The sequence below is a fragment of the Siphateles boraxobius genome, unplaced genomic scaffold (genome assembly GCF_051911475.1).
Source record: "Siphateles boraxobius isolate OS27281-9 unplaced genomic scaffold, OSU_SipBor_1 13, whole genome shotgun sequence".
Taxonomy (NCBI): domain Eukaryota; kingdom Metazoa; phylum Chordata; class Actinopteri; order Cypriniformes; family Leuciscidae; genus Siphateles; species Siphateles boraxobius.
This window is the reverse complement of record NW_027508733.1, coordinates 6,442,025-6,455,249: the sequence shown is the minus strand read 5'-3', so window position 1 is coordinate 6,455,249 and position 13,225 is coordinate 6,442,025. Positions and strand designations below refer to the sequence as shown.

At 37.4% G+C, this 13,225-nt stretch overlaps 1 long non-coding RNA gene across 1 annotated transcript; it reads left to right on the top strand.

Moving 5' to 3' along the window:
* Positions 1 to 2,077: 2,077 nt before the first annotated feature.
* Positions 2,078 to 2,500, top strand: LOC143735359 (uncharacterized). Its single transcript, XR_013203124.1, has 2 exons — positions 2,078 to 2,210; positions 2,417 to 2,500. It is a non-coding gene; the product is annotated as an uncharacterized LOC143735359 (long non-coding RNA).
* The last annotated feature ends 10,725 nt before the right edge of the window (positions 2,501 to 13,225 follow it).

Sequence of the window (13,225 nt, the reverse complement as noted above, 5' to 3'; positions counted from 1 at the left end):
GACAGGAGTGGGTCCGATAAATACATGTTAAACCATATTTCATATTATCGTGGGATAATCGAATCATAAATATTAAATAAAAACATAGAATTGTGTTATTCGAGTCGTAATAGCGCAGTGCGCAGAACATGAGAATGACAGATACTGCACTGATTTAATAAAACTGAAAAATATTTTTTCATCTGTTAAAGGAGCCTTCAAAAAAAAAAAAGATAATACACATTTTATTCTGTAAGCCGTGAATGTAAGCTTTCAAATACGCATCAGCAGGTTCTGGAGCGTTTCGCTCCCGTCACTGAGAAGAAAGAGGAGGGACTGAGTCTCATCTTGTGCTTCATTCAGTTTATCTCAGAGGAATCTTAATAATGTGTCCCACTGCGTCACCAGACCAAAATCCCACTGCACTACTGGCTTTCATTCACACTTGCTTTTAAACAGTCGGTCACATCAAGCAAGAGGTTACGTTTAACTGAGCGTCTGAATGCCTTGTGAAATGCAATAAAAGCAGGCCTTGCTTGAGCGTGCAGATTGAAGATACAGTACCGGCAGATGTTATAATTAATCATCTCTGACTTCTCTGATCTCTCCAATCGTCACGTGCGAGGGAGATATGTGTTCCTATTTCTCAAGATGACTAAATTGAGCTGTGTTCCTATCAAACTTTTCAGTCTGTAATTATAATACATTTAGTGGGACATCTCATTTACCTTAATTTCTGTCCCTGAAATTTCTCCAGTGGCAAAAACTTCAGATTTTAACTTCAAACTTCAAAGCTTAATTGTGTGCTATGATTCACCACAACATTAGTGAAACTGGTACAAACATGACATCACATTAACAGATCCGATTTCCCTGATTGGCATTCCTTAGTGGGAATCACGAGAATCAGATTTTGAAATGGTATTTTTCTCTCTTCTTATCTCTACTTTGGAAATTTGGGATCTATAAGTAAGCTGTCATACAAAGGGAGGCTACTGTAGTTTACTCCATATCATTATTGTAGGCTATATACTGAATGAGGTTTGACATGCAGTTTCTTTCTGACACATATAACACATGTAACTACTATTTCTGCATGCCATGCTTAGATTATTTCCATTAACATAGGATCAAAATTAATGTTTAACAGGTAAACTACCAACAACAAGCAAGCATGCTCACTGCTCAGACTAAACTGTTTCTCAAATATTCCCCTTGGCTCCATTCCATTGCAGTCTGATGTAAAGATAAAGTGAACCGAGGTAAGCAGGACATCCACACTGACAATCATCTTCTGTAGTTTTCAGTGTCCACACATTGATAAATCATTGATAAACCAACATTTATAAACAGAATTGTTTTATGACTGAGAGTCACATTTCTGTGTATTTAGAGCGAGTGGTTTTCAAAATGTGGTAAATCACACCATTGTGGAAAATATATTTTAAATGATGTTTTATAAACAAAGTTTGGGAGGAGCACGTTCAAATAATCAATCCAATCAACTTGTCATCAAACAAATAATATGTATACCTTATCAGCATGAGATGAAGCATATATTTCTTCACTCTGTCAACTCACCTAACATTCCTTGACAGTTTTTCAGCATCCGTCCACTACCTCGACTCCTCACTCGTGGCTTATTCTTCCACAGCCAGTAATACAGGGGGAGTACTCTGGGTTCAGAGCCGAATACCGAGCCCGGAGCCTCTCCTCGGCCCGCACGCCAAAAACACTTTTATTCTATCTGACTTATTTGTGTGAACTCGTGAAATGTGCTTTTTATTTGGACATATTCTACATCTAATTTCTGATCTGCAATTTTATCATAGCTTTGTGTGTCTAATCATTAGACCCTTAAGGCATTGCTCACACTCTTACATTTACTGTGAATGGCAAGAATAGATGATTCACATGATAGGACAGGACTTTGAAACACAGTTAATGTTTTCCTTGTTGAATATTTGCAAATAACAAATAAGGGCGATGAAATTCCCTTTAACCGAATAAATTGGCCAAGGACATGTTTGCACTGTCCAGCGGTTAAAGTTGACATTAGGTTTGCAATAAAAACTCCAGCAATACTGACAGACAACACTGAAGTCTAAACACATGTTTGGAGCAAGCTTCATCAGTATTTCCTGGGGTTTGTTCATTATCGTGCCGTTCATTACCGTAAAGCCTTTAGGCAAAAGAAGACCACAAAATATTCACTTACCCACAACAACAAGGTAAGAGCTAAAGAACTTTACTCAGCAAGTACAAGATATATAATACAGAAAAACAAACAGACTGGATCCGTGTGTGTACGTGTAACTAAGATATGTGCAAGTAAAAACAAAGAAAAGGTCTCGACAGTATTTTCTTAATCCCACCTAAACTGCTTTATTAAGTCAAATGTCAGTAAAGGTGTTTTGATGTGTGTATTGTTCAGCAGGTCATGGAGATTCATCAGTCTGCTGTGATTCTGCTGCTGGTCTTGTGTGTGTCGTTCTCCACTCATGCTCAACCAGAAGGTTATGAGCAGTTTCTCATCAGGCATGTGTTTGGGAAAATGACTGTACAGAAATGTGACAGTGAGATACACGTGCGAGGAATCACAGATTCCCCAACCACCAACAGCTGCAAAGAAATCAACACCTTCATACTAGCAAATAAAAATCAGATTAAAGCAGTTTGTGGCGGAGGAGGAAAGCCACAGGGCGATAACAAGTTTAGGAGTACAAAGCCTTTTCCTGTGGTCATTTGTAAAAGAAAAAGTGGGAATACACACCCAGACTGTAGATACAGAGGGGTCAGGGACACTCGTTTAATAGAGTTGAAGTGTGAAGATGGCTGGCCCGTACATTTTGTTGAAGGCATAATTAATGTTTAGAAGACGTAACGCTTAAAAAAGACCCCCTCCTGACAAGAATTATTATTATTTTTTTTTTTTTTTTTTTTTTGCTTTTCTCTACTCCCATAGTGTATTATTGCAGAAAAAATATTACTATTGAACATTTACGGAGCAACAGATTTTGTGTGAAAATAAATCATAAAAGTGGTTTATTTTGTTTAAAAATCGTATGTATGAGGTGGCGAGGGAGGCCTTTTACCCCATGTGTCTGTAATGTCTAATAATCAAATTAGCAAAGTTTGTACTATTTTCTGTTTATTTTGATAAATAAATATTAAACTTTTTTGTTCAAATAAATACACTGTCATTAAAATATGTAAATATAAAAATAAATACAAAAATACAAAAACAAAAATTATTTAAAAAAGTAATGATTCTGAAAGCATAATCATGTATTATAGATTTACAGTAAGTCACATTAAATCATATTTTATTATATGATATGACTAATATATTTTTAAATATGATGGTTTTATTATAAATAATTTGTACAAAAGGTGCCCTCTGCTGGACATTTAATTTGATGCACTTTAGGTAATACTTTACGTATTAATTTTTGAATCACCTGACTATCATTTCTGTAAATTCTTTGGTTTAGATCGGGAGAACTGAATGTCAATCAAAAAGTGTTCCTCTCTGTCTTTATGAGACTGATATGAATGAGAATATCTTCACTGTCTTTCATCGTTTACATTAAATTAGCATAATGTTAAAGTAACTTTATTATTTCTTTAAGTTGATGGTATATCCTGCACTTCTTCATGCTTGTCTGTGTGTAATTGTGCTTAACATTTGCAAGATTCAGCTAGTCTATAATCACTCTGTTACAGGGTTTGTTCACCCAAAAATTAAAATTATGTCATTAATGTTGTTCCAAGCCCGTAAGACCTCCGATCATCTTCGGAACACAGTTTAAGATATTTTAGATTTAGTCCGAGAGCTTGAAAATGTATGTACGGTATACTGTCCATGTCCAGAAAGCCATCAAAGTAGTCCAAGTGACAGTGGCTCAATCTTAAGTTTATAAAGCTACGAGAAACCTTTTTGTGCTCAAAAAACAACAAAAATAAGGACTTTATTCCACTATTCATTTCCTTCTCTCTGGGCCTCGAGTTAGTTCACGTAGTATAACTGCATAGCGCTTCTGGGTAGTGAGCCTACGTGTGACGTACAACACCAGGGCCGGCCCTGGCCAATTTGCTGCCCTAGGCAAGATTTTACCTGGTGCCCCATGCATCACAGCCCATTTCGCCCTGTCATTGTGTTCATGATTAATTATCCTATATATGTATATATATATATATATATATATATATATATATATATATATATATATACATACACACACACATTACAGCCTAAACACAAATAGCAAGAGCATTACATCTAGCATTCAAGTCAAGTCCCATTTATTTTTATAGCGCTTTTTACAATATAGATTATTTCAAGGCAGATTTACAGCTTTACAGTTTTGTTGCGTTTATAATTTTGTTCAGAATTTATAGCCGCTCTGGATAAAACAGTAATGTCATCGTCCAAATGTCATTAATGCACAAACTATTCATTGAGCGCTAGCAAAAGTGTTTGTTTTGCAGTTGATGGCAGCAATCTTCCACTAAACTATGGCATGTTTAATGTTTTCACCATGAATGAAACTGAAATGTCTTCTTTAATGTTAATTTTACATAAAACGTTGCTACTTTTAATAAACCTGCAGCCTATATAAATATCATTAATAATTTTGGGGAATAAATTTAAAAAATGCCATATATCCCCCTCAAAACTGCACAACTGTAGAGTAAAACATTAATTAATATAAAAGTGATAGTGAATGCATCTAAAAAAAACTGACGTGATTGTTACAAATCACACTGTCTGGGGCCTCTGGCGAACTCAGAACAACTGTTAGCATAAAGTTTAAAGGTGGGGTATGTGATTCTCTTTTTTGTCCATTTTTTCAAAATAACTTGAAATCCTATTCCTAACCCACTTACAGCCACTGAGTTAGAAGCACTGAAATGAAAATTAAGCAATTTAATTATCTGTGGAACGGGCAAGACTCGAAAAACTCCAGCCAATCATTTCCAAGACCACCAGAATCATTGGACAGTAAGTTCGTCAATCAAACGGTTGCACCACACCCCCCTCCCCCCAGCGCGCGTGATCCCCGTCGTGCGCATACTCAAAGCTCGTGACACATGCGCATCTCGTCAGTAAAGCCGGTTCCATGATTAGTAGTAAATCGTCATTACAATCTCTTGCGCATCTGAGTTTTCGCTCGTGCGTGATTGCGCGTCCATGTTGTTCGAATGGGTGGAGTCAGGCCGTGTGTCCACCAAAGCGTTTTTTCACGCAGCTGGCGTAAAATTCCAATTGTTTTCAATGGGAGCGCCGCGTTTTTTAAACGCCATGAGCGTAACGAGGCGCTGAGCGTGTATTTAACGCTCAAGCGCTGAGGGCCCGGCGTTTTTTACTGGTCGCCGAGAGTTGAAAAATGTTCAACTTTGGGTAAAACGCTGCGCTCATCACTGTCACTTTTTACCAAACCGTCCAATCACAGTGGAGGAGGGGCGGGGCTAATACCACACCGACCAACTGTCACAACATTCTTTCTGTACAACGACGTCAACCAGCAGAGCTAACCGAACAAAATGGATGAAAAATACATTTTTAGTATGAAACAAAATTATCTGTGAAATCAGTTACAAGTAAACTGTGCTGCGGATATTCTGTATCATAGCAACGAATCGTCTCAACTGAAAAAACGAAGCGCTGCCAAAACGCTCTCAAGCGCCCACAGCTAGGCGTTTTCAGCAGAGCGTCCAGTGTTTTCAGCCGGCTAAAAACGCTTTGGTGGACACACGGCCTCAGAGCCGGCGTTGGAGGAAAGAAGGTAGGACCATTTGAATTGTGTATTTTCAAAATCTGCCGTCGTTTTCCAAATCACATACCCCACCTTTAAGGTAAAAATAACTGCCATTAAATGATGTATCTTACTACGATGCAATTAGATAAACTGTTCATTCATTACATGTGGCATGGGCCCTTGTTTTCTGCATTGTAACTGAATTTTTTAGACAAATTATGTAACAAAAAGCAAATTTTAAAATCTCCTTTTGATGTCTTTGAAAAAGTATTTTTATTTTTAGTATTAAAGTATTTTTATTTATGTATATCAATTTTTTAAATACCTTAAATCCCCTCAACACTGCACAAATGTAGAGTAAAAACATTAATAAAGTGAGATATATTACATTTGTAAAAAAAAAAAAGTACAACCAGATATCATTCCAATTAATATTTTTTTTCTGATACTGTATATTTTCTTCCTTATTCTGTGATAAGATACCTTGTATAAAATCTATGCGAACTTGATGCACAAGTGTTTGTAGTACATAAGTACTTATAGATGTAGTAAAAAATTATAGGGAAAGAAATACTATAGATGTTAGTGGTTATTGTTTAGCAGTGCGTTCAATTTCTTACCGAATAAATAGCAGAAGATAGGATTAAAAAAAATCTATCAATTAGACAAAGGTCAGATAAAACTATTACACCTGACATTTCTGTCCCCTCACTTTTGAAATGATGGCTACTCCTTTGGTTCAAAGTCTTCCTTTATATACGTTTCTCTCTATTGTAATGCAAGTCAGTGGTTCTCAACACCAGTCCTCGGGACCCGCTGCTCTGCAGATTTTGTATGTCTCTCTTATCTGACACACTCAGTTCAGTTCAAGGAGTCTCAACGAGCTGGTGATCTGAATCAAAATAAATTGATTAAATAAGGAGACATAAAAAATGTGCAGAGCCGTGGGTCCCAAGGACTAGAGTTGAGAACCACTGATGTAACTTATTTTGTCAAGTGTTTAATTATATGTTATGAGGATATAATAAAGTCACGTGGCATATATACAATGCAACATGGCAGACACTGTAAAGATTACTCAGATCTTATGATCTTACGTGTAGATCTTATAGACAATGATGCCAAAAGAAGAAACATGAGCTGCAAAAATATGTAAAGTAAAAGACTAACATAAACAAAGATGTTTATTTGAAAATACATGTCATTAGATAATGTCACGATGCGGTAGAAACAAGGAGGAAGCAGGATCCACACGCAGCACACTTTATTAGACAGACTGGAAACTAGACAAAGACTCAGGCTATGAACAGGACTCAGGGAAAGCACGACCAACATCGACGATAACAACATAAGAACTCACAAGGACTGAACTGAAACAGAGGTCTTAAATACAAGGACAAACAAGCTAAACGAGATAACAAGGGGGCGTGGCTAACGAGAAACACCTGGGAACAAAAGACAAGACACATGGCAAGCAGGGAATCACATGACATACAAGAACAAGGAACAAGACACAAAACCCAAACCGTGACAGATGAGGGGTGCTTCTCAATATCCCTCCTCGTCTCCTCGCTCCTCTGTCCTCCATCCTATGACCCGGAAACCAATCAAGCACAGCCATCTTGAAGGACATTTCAATTCTCTAATTGCACCGCGAGGAGTCGAGGATCGAGAAGTGAGGAGGCTTTCAGAGGAGTCATGAGCGAGGATACACAGGTGTATCCTATGCGGAAGTGTTTTATTGACTAAACGTGACGCACGTATACATTCTCCTCCCCCTCCACATCGGTCACAATCTTTTTAATTTATAATTTACCTTTGCAGTTTATATAAACCACACATCTCACCAGGGTATCTTGCTTTATTATTATTCATTATGAATTTCTTAAATAAACAAACTTCAACAACATAAGGGCAGATCCTTTGAGCGCTGCTGATGACGCTGTGAAGTGACGCTCGAGTGATCAAGTATACCAATGTATAAAAAAAGCTTTCATTCGATTCCTCCGTCCTCATTTTCTTTCCTTGCGTCCTTCCCTCACAACCTACAGGGGGTGGAGCTGAGGCGCTAGGAAAGGAAGCGAGGAAAGGAAACGAGGATGCACAAATAAGAAATGAGAAGCACCCAAGGTCTGATGTTACAAGTTAGTGAAGATGCAGTGTACCAGCCCAGAATGCCTCAGAGTCTCTCTCTCTCTCTCTCTCTCTCTCTCTCTCTCTCTCTCTCTCTCTCTCTCTCTCTCTCTCTCTGCGCATGTGCGTGTGTGGTAGGGTGAGTGAGCGTGCTGGTTAGAGAGAACGTGAATTTGGAGTATTTTGAGAGTTTTTTTTCCTAATCTTCTCTCTTATGGAAACCCTACGTGTGGGATCCTTAAATGTCAATGGGATGAGGGATAAAAGTAAAGCTGATACAGTGATTAATTTTATTAATTTAAAGAAATTAGATGTTATTTTCTTACAAGAGACTCATAGTGATGCGCAAACAATGAGGTTGACTGGCGATTGTGGTGGAGGAATGAATGTGTGCTCACACATGGTACTAACCTGAGTGCAGGAACTGCTATTCTCTTTTCTCCCTCTATAAAAGTCAAGTTTTGGAAAAAAGTGAAATTGAACCAGGAAGAGTTTTAGCAGTTAAGGTTAATTTAAATGGTCTGGTTTTTATGTTTGTGAGTGTATATGCACCTAACATAGGAGCTGAGACAATGATTCTTTTTGATAATTTAAAAGCGTTTTTAGGAATGCAGAAAAGTAATATTTTTACTATCTTAGCTGGGGATTGGAATTGTACAATTAATGCTTTGCTTGATAGAAATGGAGAAGAACCCCATTTTCAGTCATCTACAGTACTTGATAATGCCATTAAAACCTCTAATCTTACTGATATATGGAGAGAAAATAATCCTTCTGTTAAGCAATATACATGGGTAAAGGTTAGTGATGGGAGGATTTCAGCAGCACGACTAGATAGACTGTACTTATCAAATAGTATGAAAAGTAGAATTTTTAATACAGCTATTGTCCCCACATCTTTCACTGATCACAAGTTAATCACTATTGATTGTAACTTGAACTCTAAGAAAAATAGAAGTGTTTACTGGCATTTTAACGTCAAATTGCTACAAGACAAGAGTTTTTGTGATTCTTTTAAACCCTTTTGGGAAACATGGAGAAAAGAAAAAACAAGATTTGATAATGTTATTCTTTGGTGGGAAATTGGTAAAGCTCACATAAGGGATTTTTGTCAGCAGTATACATCTCACTCTAATTTTTGTTTGAAACAGTCTCTGGAATGGCTTGAAAGAGAAATCCTTGGCATAGAGAAAAACATGATAGGAGATCTTTCTTCAAATTTGCATGACTGGTCTGAGAAGAAATTAAAATTAAGCTCTATTTTAAATGATAAGGTTAAAGGAGCTCTTGTGAGAAATAGATTCTTATCTATAAAGGATAAGGACAGTCCCACCTCTTTTTTTTCAATCTGGAACGCAAGAGTGTACAAGTTAATCAAATGTATAACCTGAAAAATTACAATGGACAATGTACATCTGACCCTGTGGAAATGCGCAGAATAGCAGTGAATTTTTATTCACATTTATATTCACCCGAGGACATAGACATTCCGATACAAAATGGATTTCTACAAGATCTTCCTTGTCTAAATGAAGAAGATGAACAAGCATTGGAGTCTGGATTAAGTTTTGTGGAATTAAGTGATGCCGTAACGGGTCTTTCGTCGGGTCGTACCCCAAGGCATAGATGGACTTCCTGGTGAATTTTATAAACATTTCTGGACAATATTTGGATCTGATTTATTTGAGGTGCTTAAGGAATGTAATCGCACTGGTTTTCTACCTAAGAGCTGCCAACGGGCTGTTTTAACATTGCTTCCAAAAAAAGGTGATCTTACCATATTAAAGAACTGGAGACCTTTGGCAATTCTCTGCACTGATTATAAAATTTGATCAAAGTGCCTTGCCAATAGATTGAACAAAATATTGTTCAAAATTATACGTAAAGATCAATCGTACTGTATAAAAGATAGATGTATTACTGATAATTTGCATTTAATTCAATTCAATTCAAATTTATTTGTATAGCGCTTTTCACAATACATATTGTTTCAAAGCTGCTTTACAGAAAGTGCATTTCAGAAATGTACATAGAAAAATACAGTTAGTTAATCATGTATTAATTTAGGGCATAACATATCGCCGGCGTCGAGTCGTCTCTTCACAGGCGTCGAGTCGTCTCTTCACAGGCGTTTAGTCATCTCATCGTAGGTGTTGGGGCATCTGAAGTCTCCATGAGAGGCTGGATACAAACTGGAGCTGACGAACGCTATTTACCTCGGGACTGGCGTCCCGAGATAACAGCAGAAGAGCAGATGGGAAATAATTAGCATAGCTGCTGTTCATAATATTAATGCATTCAATCTGATTCAACATTAGTACAAAAGGTAAGCATTATGTGAATGCTTGGCTAAAAAGATGTGTCTTTAATCTAGTTTTAAACTGGGACAGCGAGTCTGAGCCTCGAACAATATCAGGAAGGCTATTCCAGAGTTTAGGAGCTAAATGCGAGAACGCCCTCCCTCCTCTAGTGGACTTAGATATCCTAGGAATGACCAGAAGCCTCGAATTTAGTGATCTTAAAGAACGCGATGGATTGTAGGGCGATAGAAGTTCCATTAAATACACAGGAGCTAAACCGTTTAGGGCTTTATAGGTCAGTAATAGTACTTTGTAATTGATACGGAACTTAATGGGTAACCAGTGTAGAGATGATAAAATTGGTGTTATATGATCATAGTATCATCATTCAGATCATTTAGTACGTGATGTCATTGATTATGCAATGTGTAATGATATTGATGTAGGAATACTGTCACTTGATCAGGAGAAAGCTTTTGATCGTGTTGACCATCAATATCTTTTTAAAAGTATTAGAAGCTTTTGGGTTTGGACAGAAATTTAGAAAAATGATAAAGTTGTTGTACAATAGTGCAGTATGTATGGTAAAGATAGCAGGAGGTTTGAGTGTCCCTGTCAAGGTACAGAGGGGTATCAGACAAGGATGCCCACTTTCTGGTCAGCTTTATAGCTTAGCTATAGAACCTCTTCTATGTAAATTAAGAGAGAGTTTAATGGTTTTGAAGGTAAAAGGTGCTATTTTTAATGAGTATGTAAAGGTTTCAGGCTATGCTGATGATATTACTGTTGTTTTAAGGGATGTTAAAGATGTTCAGGTTTTAAAAGAGATTTTATTAAGCTATGGCAAAGCTTCATCTGCAAAAGTTAACTGGGAAAAAAGTGATGCATTGTGGTGTGGTTTAGACCACAATACTCCAGCTCTCCCAAGTAATTTAAAATGGGGAAAATCTGGGATAAAATATTTGGGGGTGTTTTTAGGAAGGGAAGATTATAAGAGACAGAATTGGGAGGGCCTGGTGGAGAAGGTGTGTGCTCGGTTGTCTTGCTGGCATTGGTTGCTACCAGAGTTATCCTATAGGGGAAGAGCCCTGGTCTGCAACAACCTTGTAGCCTCAACGCTATGGCACAAAATGAACATTCTGGAACCTCCTGAAGATGTGGTTGAAAAAATCCAAAAACGCTTATAGACTTTTTTTTGGTCTGGTAACCATTGGATAAAAGCATCAATTTTGTTCCTGCCCAGACAAGAAGGTGGACAAGGACTGGTGGATATAAAAAGCAGAATTAAGACTTTAAGACTACAGACAGTAAAAAGATTCCTCTACGGAGTGGATGTAAGCTGGTCTGGAGTAGCCTGTGCCCTCCTTAGAAGAGCAGGAGGGATGGGGCTGGATAAACACTTGTTTCTCCTGGATATTCAGAATGTTGATTTGACTGGACTAACTTTTACCATTCAGTGTTCAAAGCCTGGAGGACTTTTAATGTCTCAAGAGACATCACGGATGAGGGAGGTCTCTGCTCAAGGGAGGAACCTCTAATGCACAATTCTATAGTGGACTCAGTGGTTTTAAAATCACCATCGATGAGGAATCTTCTAAAGGCTGCAGGAGTTGTAAAGATTGGACATTTAATAACTTCAGATGGGTGGATGTCTCCTGAAATGCTAGCCTCCAAGATTGGAATAAGATCAACTCGTTGGACACAAAGACTGTTAAATGAAATTCTTGAGAGCCTATCGACGGAATTTAAATGCAGTGTGGAAGCAACTAATGAAGATATGGATTTAACTTTTCCTGAACTAACAATAATTCCGGCTGTGGGTATTTTTGAAGAAAAGGAGGGTTTTTTGTTGACCTTCAAGACACCTGTATTGGTGTGTTTCAGTAAAATTGAGAAGAAAGCACTGTACGTCATGTGTAAAAGTTTCACACTCTCACTCTTTAGGAGGAGTTAAAGAGTCAAAATGGTAAGAGCTATTTGGATCAGGCTCTTCCCCCAAGGGTTGCTGGAGGGCCTTGTACAAGCCTCCCATTGAAAAAGGGTCTGGAGACCTTCAGTGGAGAGTTGTGTATGGGTTAATTGCTACAAACAGATACAGAGCACACCTCGATCCCCAGGTTCAGGAGGGATGTCCTTTTTGTGGGATGACTGAAATTGTCTTTCATTTATTTTTTCAATGTGGGAGGCTTGTGGTTTTATTTTCTAAATTAGAAGAATGGTGTACAGTTTTGGGAGAAGTGTTTCCCCCTATGTTATTTATCTATGGACCAAAGTATAGCAGAAACCGAAAGCAGATCCATGTTTTGCTTAATTTTTTGTTTGGGCAAGAAAAATGGGAATTTGGATTTCACGTAAAATAAATAATGTTGGGTCAACTGATGCACTGTTAATTTTAAAAGGGTTAATTACAACTAGATTAAAGGTGGAATATGCATACTATAACTTGGTTAAAGACCTGGAGACTTTCAATTACATTTGGGATGTAAACCAGTGCATATGTGAATCTGATGTTGATGGTGCTTTGCAAATTTATATTTAATTGTGCTATTGTCTTGCTTGGTTTCTGTGCTATTTATTATTGTATGTTTGTGTTTTAAATTACTTTTTTAAATGTATGTAAGGTTTAGTTAAACCTTGATTTACTTTGTAATAAAGGGAGGTCAAAAGTCAAAAGTGTCTCTCTCTCTCTCTCTCTCTCTCTCTCTCTCTCTCTCTCTCTCTCTCTCTCTCTCTCTCTCTCTCTCTCTCTCTCTCTCTCCAAAGTCAGCTAAAAGCTGCTATATGAACCTGTGTCATACGTGATAAGATGTGTTTCAGTTAAAAATCATGCAGAGATGTTCAATGAATGCTACAAGCATTTAAACAAATTCTACATTTCAGATTATATACAATCAGAGGGCAACTTGCAGTTAAGTATTCCAATTACTAAATGCTTTTAAGAGAGATTGTAAAAATAATAAATAATATATTGATGCAGAAATGTGAGGTCATATCCTAAGTGGACCAGGACATTTTAAAGTCAGTGTCGTGACACCAAGTGTCAATATGTTC